General features: G+C 31.6%; 1 protein-coding gene and 1 long non-coding RNA gene across 3 annotated transcripts in view; both read left to right on the top strand.

Annotated features, from left to right (window-relative positions):
- LOC141406669 (terminal nucleotidyltransferase 5C) overlaps positions 1-16528 on the top strand; it is a 502050-nt gene that overhangs the window by 449313 nt on the left and 36209 nt on the right. Inside the window, exon 1 of one of the 2 annotated variants that reach the window (XM_073992552.1) lies at positions 577-2209. The exons of the other annotated variant lie outside the window; for it this stretch is intronic. The gene's annotated coding sequence lies outside the window, so the exon portion shown is untranslated. Of the gene's footprint in view, positions 1-576; positions 2210-16528 lie in introns of those variants that run through there. 2 annotated transcript variants of the gene reach the window in all.
- Positions 582-2804, top strand: LOC141406672 (uncharacterized). Its single transcript, XR_012413463.1, has 2 exons — positions 582-2693; positions 2732-2804. It is a non-coding gene; the product is annotated as an uncharacterized lncRNA (long non-coding RNA).

Genomic DNA, 16528 nt, shown 5'->3' on the forward strand with positions numbered 1-16528 from the left:
TGTTGGTTGGGTTGGTTGGTTGATATGGGCGGCTTATGAATAGAATGGAGATTGTGTGTGTGTTTGGGTTTTAGAATGCATGCAGCGAACGTTGATGTGACGTCACTGCTAAGGTAAAAGATACAAACAAATACAAATTGGGGATGCACACTCAAACACACACTCAGATATATGGGAAAACATGTTTTTTTTTTGTGGAAATAAAATATTAAAAGGTATAAAAGAGATTGTAAAATGGGAGATACGAGAGAGAGAGTAATTTAGCCTGTTTTGAGTTAGTTATAATTGAAATAAAAGCTTTTAATTATCGAACCAACTAAGTTGGAGGTAGGTTGCGGCGGCATCTCTTGAGTGTTTTTGCCTTGGGGCTCTTGCTTGTTGTGCTTTGAGTGTTTTTTGTTTGTTTCTGTGTTAAAAGTGAGCGCTGAGCAAAAATGCCATTACCGTCGTCATATCCATATGGATGGATGATTGTGCGCTCCCCTCTTGTTTTCTGAACACTTTTTTTCCTTTGCTGTGTGCTGCGACATAGTGGCTTGCCTTTTATACTCAAATGTCAAAATGCTCAACAAATGAAAATCAGTACGATTTAATACTTACAACGTGACGGTTTACTATTTACTAACGACTCACAACATTATTGTCACTTCTTATATGCTATAGAAAGAAATATCAAATAATTATACAAAAAAAATTAATTATTGTCTTCTAAAAGCATATTCAAGAAAGAATTTGAAAAAGTAAAATAAACACAAATATTACTAAAAAATAAATGAATAATAATTAAAACAAAAGTATTGTGTCGCATACCTCCATATATAAAAAGAAAGCAAAAAGTATATAATATAATTGCAAAGAATATTCAAAAAAAAAAGAATATCAACAAGAAATATTTCAAAATAATGTGAAATAGCATTCCTTCGTTTTAAAGTTCAAATCAAAGCGAAAAAGGAAATTTAGCTATTTGCCATTCAACGAATACAACAAAAAAAGTGTTAAGGAAGAAGAAATAAGAAATCTCAAAATAAATGCAAACATAATCTCCAAAAAATATTGTTGTGAAAAATAATAAAATTTATTTAATAAAAACAACAAGAAAAACTAAGGTGTTAATGAAATAAATTCCACACAGCCACCACGAACAGCAGCAGCAGCACCTTCCCCCCAGCGACAGGAAGACCTTACACAAGCAGCTGTAAGAAAGTCAACCCTTTAAATTTTCTCGAAACACACAAACCTCCTTCTCCTTGCGTAAAACGCCACAAAACAAAGTGCCAGCAAGGAAAGCCAAGGAAATTCTATTTCTAATAGACAAGAAAGACATCGTCGTTGTTGGCCATCTAATAGTGGCACAATTGTCGCCAAGCATATTGCCTGGATCAAAGAGCAAAAAAGAACAACGCCACAAGAAGGCAGTAGAAAAACAAAACAAAATTAAACCCTAAGCCTAAGGTGGAAATTAAAAGTTTTCCTTTAGCCTAACTACCACGCCCCTGTTGCCACACAGCCAGCACCCTCTCCCAACCACCAAACAAGACAAGAGCCGCAGCACTTTTTTTGCCATATCGTTCGTCATTGTCGTCAAATTCTCCACCAGTGCCTCCCCCTCGATACGAATTTTTTGTTGTTGTTCAAATTTCTATGCCAGCAAAGACTTTGGGGTCTGAAGTGTATTACAATTTGCCTGTGTGCGTGTGTTTGCGTATGTGTGTTAGTGTGTTTGCCTTTAATTGTGTATGAGAGGTAGTTTTTTGCTTTTCGCGAAATTCTTTTCGTTTCTTTTTTGGTGATCATCACACAACAATAACAACAAAAAACACAAATAACAACAACTATAACACCACAGTACAACAAACGTAATAAATTCGTTTCGATTTTCGCCTACTTGTTGTTGCGCTTGCCAACCACCATTGAATAGAAAGGGGAGTGTGGTGGTGTATCACAGTGTAGTGTTTGTGTGCAATATTAGTATTATTGTTGTACAACAATAACAACAGCGGGCTACTCTAGGCAACCATTCATCCATCCAACCAACCATCTATCCATCATTAGAGGGTGACAAAAATTGCAACTCAGCCGATTGCAACAGCAGCAACCTGTAACTGTGCAGCACAAGAACAGCAGCAACAACAACAACAACGAACGACACCATCAAACGTAAACGTTGCAGCAAATGTTTTAAAATACGGATTCCACAATAACAATAACGGTATGTTGTGTTGTATGAAAATGTGAATGAATGAAGAATGGTGGTTTCAATATTTTTTCATTTTTCTTAATTATGATTTATAACGGAAACGCATATTTGTTTAGAAGAAGGAATTTGTTTAAACAAATGTGTTGTTGTTGCTTTTTTATTGAAAGCAAAAATCCCATAATTTGTTTGCATTGGTGGTGTTTTTTATCTTTTTTTTTTTCTTTTACAAAATGTGTATAGCAAATTGCGAATTCCAAACATATGGTTAGAATTTTCCTACTGGAAATGTGAAATATACTCGTAAAAAAGTGAAGAAAATTGAGTTTGAAGTTTGGAATAATAATATTGATATCTAATATTTATTTTTTAAGAAAAAAGTTTATAGAGAAGAATTAGAATTCAACTGGGAAAGTGAAATATACTCGCAAAAAAGTGAAGAAAATTAAATTAAAAGTTTGATATAATAATAAAAGTAATAATAGTATAATAATAATGGGTAAAATTTTTTTTATGTAAAATAAAATTCTTATGAAGTATTATACTCCATATTGTTGAACAAAAGTTTTTGACAACTGTTCAATTGTCATAATTCCCACCAAAGAAGAAAGTTTAAAACTTTTGTAAAAAAAAAACTTAAATAAACTTAACGAAAAAATTAACGACAATAGTTAATAACATGGCATTTTTCGCTGTCGTAGCTTAATCTCGATATATGTACATATCTTTTATAATTGCGAAAAAATGTTTGTAAGTTGGCAGTTTTTATCGATTGCTGTCGTTAATAGAAAACTTTTTCAGAAATTTATTTTGGGGACGCAAATGGACTTTTATTTTAGGCTTTGTTTAAGGATGAAAGAAACTGTCTGGAGTTAATTTTTCAAAACAAGGAAGTAAATAAACAGAATTAATTTAATTTTCCTTTAAAACTCCAAATATCTGTTGGGGTACAAACGTTACAGACAATTTTTTAAAAACAGAACTTTTGTCGATTTGTTCATATCCACACAAACTTTCTAAATCGAAAATTTACGTTCTGATTTTACAATGCGTTTCAATATTTGTAAGTTATTAAAATATTAAATGCTTACCTGAAGAAAACGTATGCTTTCGCGTCGAAACGTGTATAGCTCGGAAACTAGACTAGCAGATAATAAACAGCCGACCAAAAATTCAGAAAGAGCATATGCGAAAACCCTGGAAACCACCTATATCTCAAAAAGCCAAAAATGACGTATGGAACACTTAAGCATGACACCGACGAAATGTTAAGCCTAGGTCAGTGCTGCCATATGGTAGAACAATTATTTGACATCTTCAATAAAATTAAATAAAATACAAATATATGTACAGTTGCGAAAACAATAATAGCACCACCATGAACAATTTGTTTGCCACTACCAAAACAATCAAGATTGTCGTTGTTTCCACTAATGTTGTTGTTAGGTGCATATCCTAAGGTGTCCCCTTTTATAAAAAAGTAAAATTTATATTCACATTATTATAAATATTTGTTTATGGCAGCTTTAACCAAAAATTATCAAAAAAAAAGGCGAAAAAAATAATAGCACCACTTACATTCTATAGAAAATATTTTACTTTTGGGACATTTTCTTGCATTTAAACACTTGTTTGGCTTATTGAACATTAATTTTCATTTTTGACATTCCACCTTCAAAAAAGTACGAGGTTTTACTTAAAATAGGTCGTAAAAGGGCCTACAGTGCAGAGAAGCCCAAAATAATGAACAACAGCTCTGTTGGTAGAAAATTTTTACTGATAAGTTGGCAGATTTGTTTGAAATTCTCAGAAAATGATTCATCACTCTATTAACTGTAAAGAAAAATCGTAAAGTGGTGGAATTAATTGATCCCTGACACAACATCAGGTCAAAATTTGCATCTGAAATACAAAAAGGTACTATTTCAAAGGTCCTAGTAGGCTATAAAAGGACCACATTGTATCGGAAACAGTACAAAAAGTTCGCAAATATCTCAGAGAACATAATTTAAAAGCACATAGTTCCAGGAAACGCCATGATTTTAACGGATTACACGATACAGAGCCGAAATATAGTCACAATGAAATTTTACATTTGCAACACCAACCGTGGGGCAATATTTTATGTAGTTGTGGTTCTAAATATTTATGTTTGGAGGAACATAATTTCGTTTCTCAGTTACGTGATCTCAAAAAACTCTGAATGGAACCAAAATATATAGCAAAAACCATTATAAAAGGATTGTTTAACCGTAATAGTATAGAGCTGATTTTGTCGTTAGAGACTAAGCTCTATACATGGCAACAAAACTGTAAAGAATTAACTTATTATCGTTGAAATCCTAGAAAATATGACTTTATTTCATTTAGAAAATAAAATGGCACTAGTTTGGTCCTTCCAGAAGGTTATGAACAGAAATAAACTGTGTTATAATCTGGAAGAAAGTCAAAGAAATTGTCTTATAGAAGTTCTGTGGCCATTCTCTAGGGTTGTTCGTTGTCCCCAGACTATGACAAATCAACAAAGTGTCATCTAAGTTCAATAAGGCAACTACCACATCAAAACCGAAGTCCAGAAAATCATTTTGGATAGTTATTTGGAGGTTCTCTAAGAATAATCCTGTGAACAATACCAGAATCCGCTTCATCGATACCAAGCTTATCTCGGATCGTTACTATCGAATTCAACTGAACAATAAATCAGTAGGCACTTGTTTCTCTTGATGTACTACTATTCTTGAGCAATAAAGTGTAAACATTTGTCCAATTTCTATAATTTTAAGAAAATTGTTAATGGTGGTGCTATTGTTTTGTTCGCCCATTTTTTGGAGTTTTAAATTTGGTCTATTTTTTATACCCTCAGCCTTTAGGCTAAGGAGGGTATATGCACTTTGATACGATGAAAATGTGCCTCATCGAAATAATGGTTTTAGACCCCAAATATGTTTGGACGAAATGTGTTTCAGACAGTTTGGAGTCGATCTAGCCATGTTCGTCTGTCCGTCTGTCTGTCTGTCCTGCTGGCTGGAGCGCACGATAACTCTCGAACGGATGAACCGATTCGGTTTAAATTTTGGCTTTCGTAATATTTTGCCCAAACTTAGTTTAAGTTCGAAGATAAGCTACATCGGTCCACTCCTTGCGGTACCTCCCCCACAAAAGTTCGAAAATGTTCGGAAAATTTGTGCGCACGATAACTCTTGAAGGGAGTGACCGATTTGGTCCATACTTTGTATAGCGTAAACTTTCTACCAGAGTTATATGAATTTCCAATATGGTCTCAATAGGTTCACTCCTTCGGGTATCTCCCACACAAAATTTCGGAAAAGTTCAGTTTAGGGCCATCTCTCGAATCGCTTTGATTTTTGTTTTAGCAACTAGTATTCACTGCCCTCCATACGACGGTACAAGTTTCATCAGGGGCATGTCCATACTTCCTGAGAAAATAGCATGAAAGTTGCAAAAAACCCCTATGACACCGTGTGAGGTGGTTAGAGCGCAAGATAACTCTCGAACGATCTGCCGATTCTGTCCAAAATACGGCCTTAGTAATATTTTGTCCAAACATAGTTTAAGTTTGAAGATAAGCCATATCGGTCCACTCCTTCAGGTACCTCCCCCACAAAAGTTCAGAAATGTTCGGAAAAATTTTTCGTACGGTAACTCTTGAAGGGAGTGGCCGAATTGGTCTATACTTTACATATCCTAATATATCTACCAGATATAGATCAGGTTCAAGTATGGACTATATTTGTCCACTCCATCCGGTACCTCCCACACAACATTTCGGATAAGTTCACTTTAAGACCTAATATCGAATCACTTTGATTTTTGTTGAAGCAACTTGCATTCGCTGCCTCAATTACGATGGTAAAAGTTTTTTTAGGGGCAAGTCCATACTTCTTGAGCAAACAGTCCGAAGAGTGTAAAAACCCCCTATGGCACCATATGTTGTGGCTGGAGATCCACTTCCATAACGGTCAATGTCGATCCATTCCTTTTAGTATCTCTTCCGCAAAACTTTTGATCTTTAATCCTAATCAAAATTCAAACGTCCAAAGTTTTAAAAACGCCGTAAATAATTTTTTTGGGAAAAATTGTTTCATTATACACAGGCTGAGGGTATATCTCTGTCGGCAAAGCCGACTGATTCTTTTTTACTTGTTTTATTTATTTATTTTTTTTTTTTTTTTTGCATCAGATAGCGTAAAGCCTGGCGTATTAAAATGTGCTTGGAAGTAATTATATATAAATCTATAAATCAACCAGAATTGGTTGAACCCTTCTTTGCATTTAGATAGAAATTAAATTTCATTATTAAATTAAATCCATTATTTCATTAAATCCCCAACAAATATATAAAATGACAAGTTTACCCTATGTTTATCGTGTCAAGATATCTTTTTAAAGTCCACAGCATAGGAAAAATTATACAACTGTTAAAAAACCAACTGTAACTAACAGTAATACGAGCCTGAAAATAAAAATCCGCTGTTTGAAAATAAAACGCTAAAAATATTATTTTATATTTATTGATTAAATATGGATAACGAGTTGAAATATCGTTAGTAAAGAGAGTTTGTGATTTTTTTAAATAATACTTGAAGAAAAGTATAGAAAATATTACATAACGAAATATTTAAAAAAATATTTAAAAAAAAATTTCGCATTTTGTTCAGATTATACCAACCAAACACCCAATAGTTGTATTCCAGAAGTAAAAATTTGTTACTCATTTAACCACTTTTAGAACATTTTGGGGACCAGAAGAGTTGAAAAATGTTTGAACAAAAATGACGTTGAATAGCTTACTCTTTAGAAACCTTTTACACAGCAAATTTTGCCGGATTTTCCAGCTTCTGATTGGCTGACACTTCGCCTTTGACATTTGTTTCAGTTTTTCGACGTTTCTGCCATTTTTTTTTTTTTTTTGGGAAAAATGTGTATGAGGAACTCATTTTCGAATGTTTTCTCTTTTCACACTCTTACCATTAAAAAAAGTACGGGAACAAAGCTTATGTTTGTCTAATTTGGATGAAATTTAGAAAATGTGCCGGTTCAGATTTGTATATAGCCCCCATGTATATTTTTGGCCGATTTTATATATTTGAAGCACCAAATACAAAATTGGACAGGTATTTAGATGAAATATGGTAAATGTGACGAAATTTGGTATAGAAAAAAATATTTTGAAATCGTGGTCATATAGTCGGCTTCGTCCAACTTTTATCCTTTCCTTTCTTGTTTTTCCTTTGAAAATGCGCCATGAAAATAAAATTTCCCAAATTGGGATAGCTGAGCGTCATTTTTTATATCTATAGTATTTTACCACTATTGGTAACATAAATAGAATCAATTTAAAGTCCGGAAAGTCTTTTTTAATACTGATAATTTATATTGAAATGTTCTCAACCAATGCTGGGTTATTCATGCAAAAAATAAAATGGAATAAAGCAACAACTATTGCGACATCTCAGTTGCATCCTACATTGAATCTCATTGCAATAGATCGATTTTCTACTTTTTCTACTTTAATAAATAGTTGACTCTTCCAACAAGAGCTCTTTTCCCATTCCGACCCTAAAAATTATCTGACCATTACCAAAATCTCGTGACGGACGAATTGACTTCGCTCGTCGAGATATTCATTTTGGTTTATATATAGAGGTGGATCTATTTTACTTGGATGTGTTACTGTTGAGCCAAACCTCTGCAAAAAATTTCAAATAGATCCGAGACGAGTCCTCAAATTTTCCCAAATTTTGTGTGGAAGGTACCCGAAGGACCGATATACTACATGTTCCAACCTGAAATATGATTGCATAAAATAATACGATGTGCAAAGTTTGGACCAATCAGACACTCCCTGCGAGAGTTATCTTGCGGATTTGTCATTTTAGTGTTTTATGGAGCTTTTAGGCCATTATCGCAGGAAGTATGGACTTGCAACTAAATTATACCGTAGTAAAGGGAACCGCAAGGACAACCTGCTGAATAAAATTTAAAGCGAACCGAGAGGATCTGCTGGGCTACAGTTTCTGAAATGTGTGTGGGAGGTACCCGAATGAGTGCGCCGACATAGTCCGTATTAGAACCCGATCTATGCTTGGAAGTAATATTACCATACGCAAAGTTATGGCCAATTCAGTTACTCCCTTCGAGAGTTATGATGCCCAACATTTTAGCGAATATTTTCTAACTTTTTTATGGGAGGTACCAGAAGGAGTAAACTGATATGGTCCATCTTCGAACATCAACTAGGTTTGGACAAAATATTACGTTAATCAAAATTTGTAACAGCAAGACAGATAGACAGACGGACTAACAAGGCTACATCGACTACAAATTGTCTGAAACGGATTTCGCCCACACAAACTTTTGGTCTAAAACTATTATTTCGATGAGGCACAATTTTGATTTTATCGTTAGCATAAATGCTGATAAATCCAATCCAAGAAATAATTCGCACGAGTGGGTTGCCGAAGCCCTATATTGAAAATTAGTTAGACAAGAAATCTTTATTGTTGAAACAACCCCATATTTTGTGTCATTATGGTGTTTGCACGAAATATGTGGTTGCACCCACCACAATATAAATTTTTACATATTTAAAATACTTTATATTGCTTTCAGATTCTTCATGCTTTAACGATATTCCTTCTCTGTATGAATGCATGGCTTCAAATCTGAAAGCCGTGAAATATTCAGGAAATGTTCTCAGCATTATACTGAGGTGATTAACCTGCACTGAAGATGTAATATTGTCTTTTTGGAGGATTGGACCAACAACCTTCCGTAATGTAGTACTACGGTGGTATCAATGCCATTGTTTTAAACAAAAATCACCAATATGTTAATAGTTGTTTTTTGTTTTGTTTCTTGCGAAAATATGTGCCACCATTTGAGTTTTATTTTTATCTACCACAACAAATGAAAAGTTACGCCTTCTTGGCTAAAATTCAAGAAAACTGATTGATGGCTTGTCGCATGCAATCTATTTTGCTATTTTGCCAACATGTGTATGTTCAGTATGGCTTTTTGTTATTGTAAGACTAGTGATATGATGCTATTTATGTATCAATATCGTTTTTCGTTTAGTTTACAATACGACGGAAATAATGAAGGCAAACAAAAAGAGGTGATTATGTTAATTTTAAAATGAAATAGGATTTCCTAAAATTTATTTTCCTCACAAAATTTACACCTGTAGCAAGCAACGACAAGGTGTCGTTTTTCAACAGTTGTCTCAATAAGGTCATTACAGAATATTGTATTTAAAAAAAAATGCTATTTTTACATGTCATGGTCTTTGGACTCCGAAAATTGCACTTGGCAATTAAAATAATTTTCTAACAAGTTGTTTTATTTTTCTGAACACAACTGATTTCATTTCCACTAAGTTAAACGTTGTGTATTTGTCTATAATTAATTTCGAAATTCACCTATATAATCTATAATTATTTTGTTAAATTTCTATTAACAGTTAACATTGCTTGTCACATGAGTCATGTTGGAAGAGAAATAATAAAAATTATATGAGTGCTATTAAACAGCTACTGAGAAAAGTGTTTGAAAAAGCAAATGTCTGGTTTTTGCGTTTTTAAACTACATGTAATAATAATAACAACAACAACAAAGTATAAAACTGACCAGACAAACTAACACTGGCTTAAGGTACTAACGATTTTTTTAATAGAAGTATTTAATTTTGTTTTTCTCAAAAATAATAATTTGGAAATAAAATAATAAAAATAATTATTATTTAATACACCTTATACACCCTATGTAATTCGAATCATTTTAGTTGTAAGACGTAATTGTAATTCAAACTATTGGATTTGTAATTTGAATTTATTTATTTGTAACTCGAATTATTCTATTTGTAATTCGAATTATTTCATTTGTAATTCGAATAATTTTATTAGTAATTCGAATTGTTCTATTTGTAATTCTAATTATTCCGTTTGTAATTCGAATTATTTTATTTGCAATTCGAATTGTTTTATTTGTAATTCGAATTATTCCATTTGTAATTCGAAACATTTCATTTGTAATTCGAAATTTTTTGTTTTAAATTTCAAATGGAATAATTCGAATTACAAATAGAATAATACTACACAATTTTCAGATGTAATTCGAAACATTTTAGTTATAATTCGAATTATTCCACTTGTAATTCGAGAATTCCATTTGTAAATCGAATTAATCCATTAGTATTTCGAATTATTCCATTTGTAATTCGAATTATTCCATTTGTAATTTGAATTAATTTACTTGAAATTCGAATTGTTCCATTTGTTATTCGAATCATTTAATTTGTAATTCGAAACAAAAAAATTACAAAATATTTTTGTATTGATTTTATATATGGCATTTTTTAATTACAAATAAAATGATTCGAATTACAAATAGAATAATTCGAATTACAAACAGAATAATTCGAATTACAAATGGAATAATTCGAATTACAAATAGAATAATTCGAATTACAAATAGAATAATTCGAATTACAAATAGAATAATTCGAATTACAAATAGAATAATTCGAATTACAAATAGAATAATTCGAATTACAAATAGAATAATTCGAATTACAAATGGAATAATTCGAATTACAAATGGAATAATTCGAATAACAAATGGAATAATTCGAATTACAAGTGGAATAATTCGAACTACACATTTTTCACATGTAATTCGAAACATTCCAGTTGTAATTTATTTTTAATTCGATTATTCTATTTGTAATTCGTAACATTTTATTTGTAATTCGAGAATTCCATTTGTAATTCGAATTATTCCATTTGTAATTCGAATTATTCCATTTAAAATTCGAATTATTCCATTTGTAGTTCGAATTATTCCATTTGAAATTCGAATTATTCTATTTATAACTCGAATTATTCTCTTTGTAATTTCAATTGGAAAAATTCGAATTACAAATGGAATAATTCGAATTACAAATGGAATAATTCGAATAACAAATGGAATAATTCGAATTACAAATGGAATAATTCGAATTACAAATAGAATAATTCGAATTACAAATAGAATAATTCAAATTACAAATGGAATAATTCGAATTACAAGTGGAATAATTCGAACTACACCTTTTTCACATGTAATTCGAAACATTCCAGTTGTAATTCGTAACATTTCATTTTTAATTCGATTATTCTATTTGTAATTCGTAACATTTTATTTGTAATTCGAGAATTCCATTTGTAATTCGAATTATTCCATTTGTAATTCGAATTATTCCGTTTGTAATTCGAACTATTATATTTGTAATTCGAATTATTCCATTTGTAATTCGAATTATTCCATTTGTAATTCGAATTATTTCATTCTAAATTCGAATTATTCAATGTGTAATTCGAATTATTCCATTTGTAATTTGAATTTTTCCAATTGAAATTACAAAGAGAATAATTCGAATTATAAATAGAATAATTCGAATTTCAAATGGAATAATTCGAACTACAAATGGAATAATTCGAATTTCAAATGGAATAATTCGAATTACAAATGGAATACTTCGAATTTCAAATGGAATAATTCGAATTACAAATGGAATACTTCGAATTTCAAATGGAATAATTCGAATTACAAATTAAATAATTCGAATTACAAATAAAATAATTCGAATTACAATTCAAATGTTTCGAATTACAATTCAAATGATTCGAATTATATCTGAAAAAGGTGTACAAATGGAATTCTCGAATTACAAATTAAATATTACGAATTACATAAAGAATTCTCGAACTACAATTAAAATAATTCGAATTACATCTGAAAAAGGTGTAGTTTCAAATGGTATAATTCGAATTACAAATAAAATAATTCGAATAACAAGTGAAATAATTAGAATTACAAATAGAAAAATTCGAATTACAAATGGAATTCTCGAATTACAAATAAAATGTTACGAATTACAAATAGAATAATCGAATTACAAATGGAATTCTCGAATAACAATTAAATTGTTTCGAATTACAAATGGAATAATCGAACCGACGGAATAATTAGGACGGCCCAAAAAACGATAAAGTTTTTTTTCGGATTTTTCTTATGGTCCAATCGATGAACATTGTTTACCAGTTCATTGTTGTGGCTAAAAAAACGAATCCTACAAAAAAAAAAAATAAAAATAAAAATAGGGTCGGATTTTGATATAGCTCCGATAGGGCTCTTTATAGGTACAGATATCGAAAGTTGACCCAATTTTCAAAATTTTTTTGTACGATTCGTTTTATAGCCACAGCAATGAACTGGCAAAAAATGTCATCGATTGGACCATACCCAGCAAAAATACTAAATACTAAAATACCCCCTCACTAACCAATTATTTTAACAAGAGCATGCAGCGCAAAATAGGTAGTTAAATAACTAGTTACTAAAAGTCGTAACCACTCATTTAACTACTTATTTAATTGGCCAAATAATTACTTATCTCGCGCGACATGCCCCTGTAAAAATAATGGGTTAGTAAGGGGTTTTGTAATGGGTATTTTTGCTGGGTAAATGCTGATTTTAGAGAATTTTTGTGAAAATTCACCTTTGGCCCCATACAAGTTTTTATGGAAACAAAGATCCCTCAGGTTGACGTTAACCGATCGTCAAAAAATTTCATATATAAGGTTTTTGGATCAAATGGAAAAAAATTAGGGGGTAGGCGTTTCAAAAAAAAATTTCGTTTTTGGTTCGCCCTACTGTTATTTAGATAAACAACAAGATTCCTGCAGGTCCTGCAACAGAGTCAATAGGATTCACTACCTTAATGTCTGTTCGATCTAACCCTCAAAAAATGTGTGGGTCTTAATTTACACTATATTATTTAATAGGTCACAATTCACAGCTTGTTTGTGAGTGAAGGGAGGAGGTGAATGGGAATCCCAACAATCTGTTTAACTGGTAACCTAACAATTACAGCCTGAAAATCACAATATTATATTTTAATTTTTTACATAAAACCATAATGTCTTTGATGACCTATAGATTCTTCCCCTGGAGCCACTGTATGTTGCACTTATTTTTCATACCACTTAAAACATTTCTTCTTTTACCATGCTCCAACCATTTGGGGGAGAGAGCTAATATGCTTGCCACTCTCACTCCATACTCACAGTGTGCTACACTTTGTTTTGTCTCGCACAGATATTCTCTACTCTCCTATCTGGCTATTGCGATAAGAAAAAAACATTTTCACTTTTCTTCGCCTTTGTAGTTTTTCTACTTCTTGCAGATATGTTTTTTTTTTCTTCTCATAAGCTTGTTGTTGTAGAATGAAAAATGAAAGCGTTTGTTGGCGTTTTTAAGATAGGTGCAAGAGTAACAAGTTTTTCATTAGATGGTGGATTGTTGTGAATATTGTTGGTGGTGGTTGTTGCTATTTGTTTCTTTCTTTGTGACATAAACAGAGCAGAGAAAAATATATTCACCCAAGTCCACACATAACTACACACGTTCACACTTGATTTGCTAACATAGGTTGGTGGGGGTTTAGATATTGTTGGTATGTTTTCGAATAGGTAAAAAAATTCTTTTTTTTGCAAAACAAATGGAATATCGATTATAAAATACGTAGACCACAACAAAAAAGCGTGACAAAAGTATTAACAAGTTAAAGAAGTTTTGCAATAAAAATAAATGCCATTAACATTTTTAATAAAGTTTTTTATTTTCAAAACTGAATTTCAACATTAGAAAAAAAAACATACTACTAATTGCGTTTATTTTAACTAAACTAAGGAATTCTTATGCAAATTTTGTTGCAATAAAAACGAAATAAAAATAAATTAAAAATTGTGGGAATGAAGTTTTTTTAGTTTTATTATATTTTTTTTGCATTCAACATAACTGAATAGCTAGTTTTATATAGTTAATTTTTATTTTATCATTAGCGGATAAAAGGTGATGAAATATTTATTTAAAGTTAAACAATGTATGTAGCTACATATGTACAGTTTATTAATTTATTATTTGTAAACATAACAAAAAAAAACATAAACAAAAATGTTCGAATTAAGTTTCTTAGAATGTCATTCAAGGAAAGTAAAGCTTTCGTTTTTATCAAAAATCCATAGTTTTATTTAAATTCATTACCAATAACAATTTACAATGTTTTAGCAATAACAATTTACAATATTTAAGCCGATAGCCTTTGTTGCTAGTGGTTTGTAATTATAATTTTATTATAATTTCTTACTATTACAAACATTTAAGTAAATAAATAAACAATTTACAATGTAAAAAACATTGATATGAATCAATTTCTGAAAAAAAAATCACGCAACCACTCAAACTTTTCTCAAAGGCAGATGAGCAATTAATTTTATATTCTTCTTCGATTTTTTTTTCTGACATTTTCCATTGAACTAAACTACTGTGTGCGTGTGTTTTTGTGCAAATGAATTTATGAGTAACCTACCTGGAACACTTAATGTTATATAGAACGTTAAAACAAATAAATTATTTTGTTATTAACACTTTATTGAAAAGTAAATTCGCCAACAAAAAAAGAAAGGCGAACAAAATCCATTCAAACACTAATGGATTTGTTTATTATTCTAATTTATATTTTTTGTTTGCATATTTCTTTTTGTTCATATTTTGCAAAAAATCCACCACCACCCACACCACACAACAAAAAATTTTTTGTTAAACATGTGCGCCAATGAATATGCAGCACAGTAATCATTTAGCAATAGCAACAAAATTTATTTAAATGCTAAAATAAATTATTGTTTTAATTTTGAAAAAAAGTTGTGAGAATATAGCCTATATTTTGGCCCAAAATGAATACATTTTTTTAGGTGATTTGGAATGCATAATTTATTAAATACAAAAAGAGGGGCGAAACCGATTTTGACATGTGATAGATGAGCAAATGAGTTATGAGCATGAGGAAAGTAGATTTATAGTTAAATAAATGTTTTATTATTTTATACCCTTACCCTTTAGGCTAAAGAGGGTATATATTAGGGCTTTGACTTTTCGCCTTTTTCTCTCAAAAATGATTTCTGTAGCACGGATGAATGCCTATTAATCACTAAGATAACGTTTATTCCATTGAAATATACACAAGTTCACGCACAAATCGATTTAAAAAAATATTTTTTTGAAAAAATTTATGAAATGGAAAAAAGGTCAACAAGTAAAAAGTAACAGTCGGCTTTGCCGACAGATATATACCCTCAGCGAATGTAAAGTAAAACTATCACCTACGGAAAGATCGAATGCGTTTAAGGCCTACTCGAAATTTTGTGGCCCTTTTTGGACATTTGAACTTGCCGACAAAAATGTGGATTACGAATTAACTGCACTAAGACACAAATGTTGAACTTTTGTGGGGGGCGTACCCTTAGAGAGGACCGATATGAGCCATTTTGGAAGTTAAACTAAATTTTGACAAAATATTAGGAGATCCAAAATTCGGACCAAATTGTTTGCCCTATTTTTTAAATATTGGGGAGAAGTACCGGAAGTTGTGGACCGGTATAGCCCCATGAAACCAGCGTACGTAAAAATACTTTAAATAACATTTCCAATCGTTTCGTTTCGTATTTTCCATAGGAACAATACAAAACGAAACATAACCCACGTTGGCCGAGCTCGCTGTTTAGTTTTGTTTTGTTTACATTCGTGAGTGCGAACAAAACGAAAAGCGAAAAGTACTCAACTCCACAAGAGCAGACAGAAAACGGAATAGTACTAAACACATGTGAATAAATCAGTGTTAATCACCACTGGGCTCGCGAGCCGTGTCTGTGTGAACACACACAATCTAAATTGTGGTGAGTTTCTACGTTACTCTCACCACCGATCATCTTCTTTGTTTTAGCAACGAATTAACGCACACGTTGTTTATCTAGAGAGGGAAAGATAATCTCGTATGTGTGCCCAACACAAACGCAGCGGTTGAATTTGTTGTTGCTGGTGAACACTGGAATAAATCAAAAACGTTTGGTGGTTGATAAAATTCACTGTGGTATGCTGATGCTAACTTATAGGGTTGTTAAGCAATCACATGTGTGTGTCTGAGTGTGTCATTGACAATGCGCACGGCAAACGCTTCCCAAAAATACTTGTCGTTTCGGTGGTGAATGAAACAACTCGGCAAAGCATAGCCAAAGTTATATTTCAGCAATCGTACGGTTTCCATCTTTTTACATTGAAAATTTTGTGTTTTTGTTTTGGTTGTGAGAATGCAACGATTCAGAGAAGCTGAAAAGTTTGTGGCTTTGTGTGATTGGTACCGGAATCGTTTTGTTTGTTTCCGTTCATTGCATGAAACTAAGTTTGGATATAATATGACGAAGACCAAATGTT

Source organism: Musca autumnalis, unplaced genomic scaffold (assembly GCF_047663935.1).
Source record: "Musca autumnalis isolate F117 unplaced genomic scaffold, ASM4766393v1 scaffold_5, whole genome shotgun sequence".
Lineage (NCBI taxonomy): Eukaryota > Metazoa > Arthropoda > Insecta > Diptera > Muscidae > Musca > Musca autumnalis.